Consider the following 8,860-nt stretch of genomic DNA (forward strand, 5'->3'; position numbering starts at 1 on the left):
GTTTCGCTTGATAAGACCCTTATTCATCGTCTGGAATCGTTTAAAGCCCTTTGAACAGTTTGCACTGAAACTGTCTTTTGGACCTTGAACCGTTTGGTGCCCAGCAAAGTGCATTATATGGAGAAAAATCCTGGAATGTTTTCATCAAAAACCTTCATTTCTTTTCGACTGAAGAAAGAAAGACATGGACATCTTGGATGACATGGGGGTGAGTAAATTATCAGCAAAGGTTTTTTTAAAAGTGAAGTAATCCTTTAACTCTTTAGGCGCCAGAGTTTTTTTCCTAAAATCTTAATTTCAAAAGGCTATATCTTAAAAGTGATAAAAGATAGAGACTTTCTGTAAATTAGAGAAATATTAAGGATGACCCAAAGTTTATGTAGGGATTACATTTTCCCATCGAATTAGCATATTATGACATCATATGGTGGCGGCCATCTTGGATTATAGAATTTTCATGAAAAGTCACATGTTTAAATGATAAAATGCAGCACGTCTTTCCCCCCAAAATGTCCATCACCTTCTGTATGCTATATTGCACAATACTGAATGCTCAGGTATATAGTATGTAGTAAACAAACTGTGTAAATCATTACTAATAAATGGTAGAAACAAACCGAATGCATGTAGCTGTAGAGATTTTCCATTTACTACATACAGTAGGCACTCTGATTCCATGTATGGGGCACATATATATTATCCATATGACATACAAACACAAGTAGACAAGACCTGTTTAGTTCAAAAGCTCACTCGCCACGGCAAGGCACAGATCATGAGTGAGATGATACGAGCAGTGCGGCCAGATCTGCCTCGCGTGTGCACAGCTCGGACTGCTGTCATTGTCATTGCCGAACGAAATTTGACCAAATCGGCCGTTTAATTTAGTGCCGCATCTTGTCGAGTAAACTCGACCGTGGCGCCTAGAGGGTTAACTGTTGGAAACGAGCGTATAAGTGGACTACACAGATGTATTCTCCTGGTGCGCCCCCTATAGGCCACGATCAGCATTTGCTCTGGAGGCGGGATATGCACGTGTGTTCACCCGTGTGACGTCACAGATCCGCAATATCAAAACGAGCCGTTTTTGGAGCTTGATTAAATAGATGCTTCGTTTATAATGAGGACGTTTTAATCTCTGTACCATTAAAACATCCTGCAAGTTTAAAGACCTCTTATATGTCCAAAGATCAAGGATTTCTCATGTCATGACCCCTTTAAGAAAGTAAATAGGACCGATTCTGGTTTCACGTTTACTTTCAATGCTCAAGTTTTATAGGTTCGTTCAGCCTTTTGGAAAAATAAATAAGCCATCTTGTTTGAGTAGGAATGATGTGATAATTTCATAAGTTCAGGGTAATAAATATACACATATACACACACAGGTGAAAATGGAAAAATTTGAATATGGTGCAAAAGTTTATTTATTTCAGTAATTCAACTTAAAAGGTGAAACTAATATATTATATAGACTCATTACATGCAAAGTGAGATATTTCAAGCCTTTATTTGTTATAATTTTGATGATTATGGCTTACAGCTTACAAAACCCCAAATTCAAAATTAGAATATTGTGAAAAGGTTTTCATATCTGTACGCCATAATCATCAAAATTATAACAAATAAAGGCTTGGAATACCTCACTTTGCATGTAATGAGTCTATATAATATATTAGTTTCACCTTTTAAGTTGAATTACTGAAATAAATAAACTTTTGCACCATATTCAAATTTTTCCAGTTTCACCTGTGTGTGTATGTGGATATATATCTAGAATGTTTTGTTAAATGTTAACTGTGGAAGCGTGACTTTCCTTTTCATAAGTTTGTATGGCTGTATGTGAGCGTGTCTTCACTTCACAGATGTATGGTAATATATATTTAAGGTACAGGTATTTGTGGATATTTATTTGGAAAGTTAAGGAAATTTATTTTTCTATGCTATTAGATATTTTTTCATTTCACAAGCAATTATATTTCATTATTCTATGCGTTATAGATATCCTTAATATGACCTATACGGGTTGATCTCAAAAAATAAAAAACATCACGCAAAAATTTAAATGTTTTGGATGAAGAAAATGAAGCATTTTTAGGACCATCGAGATTCTTTTGAATTGTGGCATTATTATTCAGGGCAAAAATAATGCAGTGCAAGAGCTTTACAGTGTATATTGTTAGGTATATATGGTTACCACATTACGATAATGAAGACCATTTTTACATTAAAATAATGAGAAGGAAAAATATGCTCAATTGCCATAGAAACAGTTTTTAATGAATGAAAACCTGCCACTGAATGGGGAAATGATATTAAATAAACCATCTATCCCGACTACACAAAAAGAAATCTTAACGGTCCCAAAACAGGCTTGTTTTCTTTATCCAAAATACATTTGTTATTTTGATTTGGGGTAAAATAAGACCCAGGTTTCACGAGTTTCTCCCATATTCAAACTGATTTTATAATTTTTTAACTAAGAGATTGTTTTGTTTTTTCAGGATCTTGCGTTCGTTAAACCCACAGAAGTGTTTATATCGGGTCTCGTTCCATGTACTGTGGCCGTTTATGGCCGTCCGAAACAGCAATGCCACACACACACTTCCGTTGCCATGTTTAGTGGATGTTCTGGTTGATCTGATCGTGGCTAAATGCCTCGGCCAACTCTTTGCTACATAAACTTCAGCTAAAAATGCATATTTTGGGATATTTTAACTGAACCCCACTATGTAGGAAAGATGATAGTAGAGTATATTTGCACTGGAGATGTTTTGCAGGGTCATCTATCTGCTTTACTGCTAAAGCTAAAGTCAGATCAGTGCCTTGGCCGAACACAGACGCCACGCGGACGCAGATTTTACATGCACAATATCAAGGACCAAAAGTCAATTTCTGCTGATGTTTGCGATGGCACATCAAAATGTCTATGTTTTTTAGGGTTGGGTATCGAGAACCGGTTCCAGTTCAGAAAACCACGGATTTGATATACGCGCGCATTTCGATATGACTTTAAACCTTTCAAGCGCAAGAAGACTCGCACGCTGTTTTCTAAACCACTAAAAACATCGGAAACGACGTGCGCACAGAAAGCCGCCTCTCATGCTTCGTCTCTTCAGGGATTTTTTGCACTTGAACGGACAAATACACAAAAATATGTCAAAATATCCTGGTAAACACAGTCGGTTATGTCTTGAGTGAACGTTAACGCGTGTGTATCAGTGTATTGGACCCGTGCAGCTCTTAAAGTGACAGCACTAATATTCCTGCGGTCTCTATAATAACACTAATCAAACAACAAGAGGCAGAAAATTCACTCACTGTTCTCGACTAAATAACTTTTGTAACTATATTGTAATGTTTATTTTATTTATAAACTGCAGTGTTAATTTAAAGGTGAATCCCTGAAAATCTTTTTTTATCTTTATTTCCATTGTAATTTTGTTCTTGTATTTATTTGTGCGATTGGCAATTTTTTTATTTGTTCTTACTTTAATTCCTGAGTGTGCACTCGCCTTTAATAACGCTTAAAATGTACAGGTGAAACTGAAAAAATGAGAATATGGTGCAAAAGTTCATTTATTTCAGTAATAAATGAACTTTTGAATATATTATATAGACTCATTACATGCAAAGTGAGATATTTCAAGCCTTTATTTGTTATAATTGTGATGATTATGGCTTACAGCTGTGAAAACCTATGCATGTAATGAGTCTATATAATATATTAGTTTCAACTTTTAAGTTGAATTACTGAAATAAATGAACTTTTGCACGATATACTCATTTTTCCAGTTTCACCTGTACATCAGTTCGGCTAGTTGTTTTTGCGATGGTATTTTTTAAACCGTAGGCAAAAGTTAAGTAAGTGTTCTTTAGCCTGTTGATGTTTGTTCATGATATTCAGCTAAAATTACATTGTTTTGCAATAAGACTCAGAATAAATGTGAATGATGGTTTTTTTTACCTCATTGGAATGGAAATTACTAATGGATAAGAATCGGTCAAACTCAAACGATACCCAACCCTAATGTTTTCCTGTGCTTTTTTGTACCGTTAAGCTCTGATCTGAACACTAGAAAGACGACGCATGAGTCGCAACTCACGATGTGGATGAAATCCAGGGGCGTCGCGATGTAAAGGTCCCAGTGCAGCTTGTTTAATATGACTCGCTCCATGCGCAGAATCTCCGCTGTGGAGAATCTGCATCTGCTTTGCTCCAGCAAGTCTTTAACCGATGCAATCACCTGTTCGCCAACAAAACAGAACAATAAAGGCACTGGAATGGTTAAAAGTGGTGTGTTGTGTTTCTGTGGTTTCTCGCCTCGTCCTCCTCGTTGACTTTTGCAGCGAGGATCAGAGAGGTGATGGCCATGCATTTGAGGTACTTCAACTGAGTCTGCGAAGAGAGAGGGAGAAGTAAGAGTCTGAGCACATCGGCTGGAAATGTGTAGTGGTTCACTCACTTTGACCGCTGCAAGCAGGCTGTTGAGAACACACACTCCCAAAGCACACGTCTCGGAGGAAAACTGGAATGTGCCGCTCATTTCACGCAACCACACACTCACCTCGTGGTACTGCGCTGGGCTGATGTCTGAACCCTGGAAGCAAACGCTCACAGTCGGTTCTGACATTCACAGAGCGAGCGTATATAAAAAAAATACATTCTATTTTTTACTTCTCAACTATAAATTATCCTGTGTTTTGGGGGATATGTGGTACTTTTTTTTCTTTTTACCCATTTACCACAAAATTAATTTAACTACACCATTAGTTTGCATTTGAAATAGCCATTTTTTCTGGAAAAAATTACTTTAACAGCTAGAGATCAATATCCAGAAATGACTTCCATAGAATTGTGCCTGTAATGCTGATCTCTAAATTAAATGAGTTGTTTCCGCCACAGAATAAAAATAAATAAAAAAGTTGGACTTTTTCCTCAGAATTGCGAGTTTTTAATAGAACAATTCTGACTTTATAACATGCAATTGGGACTTTGTTTCATGCAATTCTGACTTTATCTCCAAAATCAGTGTTATAAAGTCAGAATTGTGAGATCAACTCTTTCCCTTAGAGTCTTTTTTCCCTTAGAATTGGACTAGAAAAACTAAATTCTGATGCCAGATGCCAGAATTGCGAGATATAAACTCACAATTGCGAGAGAAAAAGTGTCAGAATTGAGAGTTTATATCTCACAATTCTGACTTTATAACACGTATAACATATAAAATACTTTAAAATCAGTATTTTTGTGAAAGGTTAGAATTTGAGATGTTTTGAAGTGTCTATTTTTGCAATGCCACATAAATGTGCAAAAATAACAAATGCCACAAAAAAAAAAAAAACTAACTTTAGAATACTAAAAAAATATATATATATTTTTTAAAATAAAACCTGTAGCAAAAAGCAGAACTGAACAGGACTTGTGTGTGTGTGTGTGCGCGCATATGTGCATATGAAAGTGTTAGTGTGTGAATGTAAAAGTGTATGTGTGTGCGCATGCGTTTATGTATGGGTGTTAGGTCTTATAAATCTGCATTTGTGGCTGATTTTCTATGCAAAATTCTATACAAATGCTGTCTGTTGCACTTGCAGTCACAGCTGTGTGTGTGTGTTCATTCCACATTGCATTTATGCTCTAGTTCTAGGCCTTCATTTCAGTGTGAAAATTCAGATTTATGCTGGATTTATTGATTTTATTGACAAATTAAAAGAAAAACTCATTTTCAATGTGGGGTCAACCAAATGAAGCACATTTTTTGTGTGTGTGTGTGTGTTTAGATAGATAGTGTACACCACTGAGATGAAGGAAACCATGTTTTTTAACGAGGGAAACATCAAATGTGGTCCGAACGGACCAAACGAGGGTCAGGCGTGTTCAGAAGCCGGTTAAACACACACACTCGCACCTGAATGTATCCGTTCTTCAGCACCGGCGTCCTCCAAAGACGCTTCTCTCTGGCCAGGGTGTTGACCAGCAGTGTGTCCAAACGCCCGCTCTCTTCCTCGCCAGGAGGTTTCATGGCTCTATCAAAACCTTTCCAAGGGAAGTAAAGCCTGGTAAAGACATGTACAGTTCAGTGGTTTAACAGCTTTCATCCAAAGTGATTTATTCAAGCAAGGAAGGCAGTGTATCAGTCACTACCTCTGACTTTGTGTGTGTGTTTTCTGTTGGAACGGTGTCGTGTTAGCCAAGTTAATAACTAATGATCGTTGCGACACAAGTGAATCAATCAAAACTAACTTTAACTGGACAATAACTTTATTCAAGAGCTTAGTCAAAATCTCTGTTACTGTAATTTCCTATTCTCACTGTAAATCTGCTTTAAAACAGTCTATATAGTTAAAAGCGCTGTATAAATGAAGGTGACTTGACTTTTATAACCTTTTAGTGCATTTTCTCCTCTTTGTCCTCCTGATGTTAGGGTCTATGCAATGCAAAATGACCCAACATCAGGCCTAAAGCACTGTGTTTAGCCTACTATCAGTCTAAATCTTATTAACTCGTGCTGGAATTTACTAAAATGAACAATGCACGCTATTTGACCTGTAATAAGAAGCACACAGGGAAGCAGAAACATCATTTGGGAGATAATGTGAAAGTAAAAGCACAGGCGATATGGGCGGGTCGCTTCGCGTGCACTTGTAAACAAAGGCAAGGAAAGTTTTGCGACAGAAATTACCTTTGCAAAGGGAAACACAGCTTCTGTCATTGGCTTCCACTGCATTCACATGCAGGAAAAATCAATCCTCCATGTCTGGAAAACAAGCGCATTCCTTACACAACAACGAAACACACACAGATTTAAGAAATGTTTCACTACTAACACGCCAAAGCCCTATACAAGACTAACAGACGCAAAACAAGTTTTTGTAGCACAGAATATCGAGAAAGAATCACCTTCCGAGGATGTAATGAAGACAAAGTCCCCAACAATTACTCCAGAATCTGTTTTTGAACCAGCGCGACTCCGCCCGCGTATTTGAGCCCACGCTGAGGCCCCGCCCACAAACCTGTGACGCCATGGGCAATGGCCACGCCCACACCCTCGTCACTCACGTACAGAATTGTGTCAGTGGGTCGCGCATACGGGTTCTCGTATATAAAATGGTTGAATTCATTGTATTCAGACCTCATCATGATGTTTTATATTAGGGTTCAGTTTTACATTTATAAAAAACCTATACATAATAACAAAACAAAATGCTGATATGGGGGAGACCGGGGATGGTTGTAACAATTTTGACCTTTCTGTCTATATCTTGTAGTACTTTGAAATCAGTGTGTTCAAAATGTGATCCAAACTAGTTACAAGTGTCTGCTATTAAATGACAGAGCTATTATCTTTGCAACACAAACAGAAAATGCATGGTTTAGTTTCAAACACGAGGAGTGAAATGTTACAATTCACCCCATAGTCTGGGTTAGTTGTAACATACCCTGGGGTGAGATGTAACATAATGAAATAAGGATTTTGACAAAAAATAATATTTTGAAAGGTTTTTATTCAACACTGACTTTTCAATATAACTGATGTGTGTGTGTCACTCTTAGTCTCAGTGTGTTTGTCACTCTCAGTCATATTAATTGACCATTATAAATTGAACTTGAACACAAACATTGTTTGTAAGCATGTTTGTTACTGCCATGTATTGCCCATAATACAATTGAACACTTGAACATTGTGTGTGTGTGTGACTCTGTTGTTACTCTGTCATAGTAATTGACCATAATAAATTGAAATTGAACATTCTATTTGTGTAAGCACGGTTGTTACTGTCAGTCTATAGTAGGCTATTGGCCATAATAAAATTAATACAATTTTAATACATTTTAATTCATTGTTGTTACAACTAACCCAGAGTCTTGTGGCCATGAACTAGCTCACCTTACAGCTAACAGGCAAAAAAATAGCACTAACAACTTGCATGGAAAATATCTACACAGACACACAATAAACATAATAAAAGTTTGATGAGTTGAACTACAAAGCAGAAATTCCCATAACAAAAACAAAAAAAGTAAAAAAAAAAAGTTACTTTCTTACCTCAAAATAGTTTTTTCCACTTTACTTTATCACATGTGGAATAAGAACTAAACTAAGCATGTGTGAAGTGAATCAGGTGATTTGTAACTAGTTCCTGATTGGACAGATTGGAATTGTTACAACTGACCCCTGTTACAACCATCCCCGGTCTCCCCTGCTTATCCTTCCTTTCTACATAATTATCTAGCAAGCGTCACTTTTCCAAAGTGGAGTCAAGATAAACAAAAACAGTTACATAAGACATTCCCAAAATGTGCATAAATAACTACAAATGTAGGCCTACATCATTTCAAACATTAATACAATCATTTACATTTCACATACACAAATTATTCATTTTGAGATAATTATTTATTATATCTATGTAGCCTAATTGATATGAGTGAACAATATACTCTATATAATATTCAAAATATGTTTTGTTCTGTATAATATTGCAATGGATTTAGAGTTTTTTTTTTTTTTACATTATTTATATGTGGTTTCCAGCATCATTTATTAACACCCAGAAATGTATTTTCATTATTAATCCTAATTTTAGGATTATTAAACCAATCCTAAAAATGTTTTGCTATTAGTTTTCTGATTACTATAATGACCTTTGCTTTACTTAAATTCAAAGTCTATTATCATCAAACCACTTTTTTAAGATTATCAATATTCAATTTCCACTATATTCAGAAGCTTTTCCAGTTTTTTCCCTGAACAATATAAATGCGTGTCATCATCAGCAAAGAAAACAATTTTTCATATTTTAGGCTCTTTAAAAATATCATTTATATACAGAGGAAACACGTTATGGCCCAGCACAGAAC

Source organism: Rhinichthys klamathensis, unplaced genomic scaffold (genome assembly GCF_029890125.1).
Source record: "Rhinichthys klamathensis goyatoka isolate OS25496 unplaced genomic scaffold, OSU_Roscu_1.1 h1tg000207l_1, whole genome shotgun sequence".
Classification (NCBI taxonomy): Eukaryota; Metazoa; Chordata; class Actinopteri; order Cypriniformes; family Leuciscidae; genus Rhinichthys; species Rhinichthys klamathensis.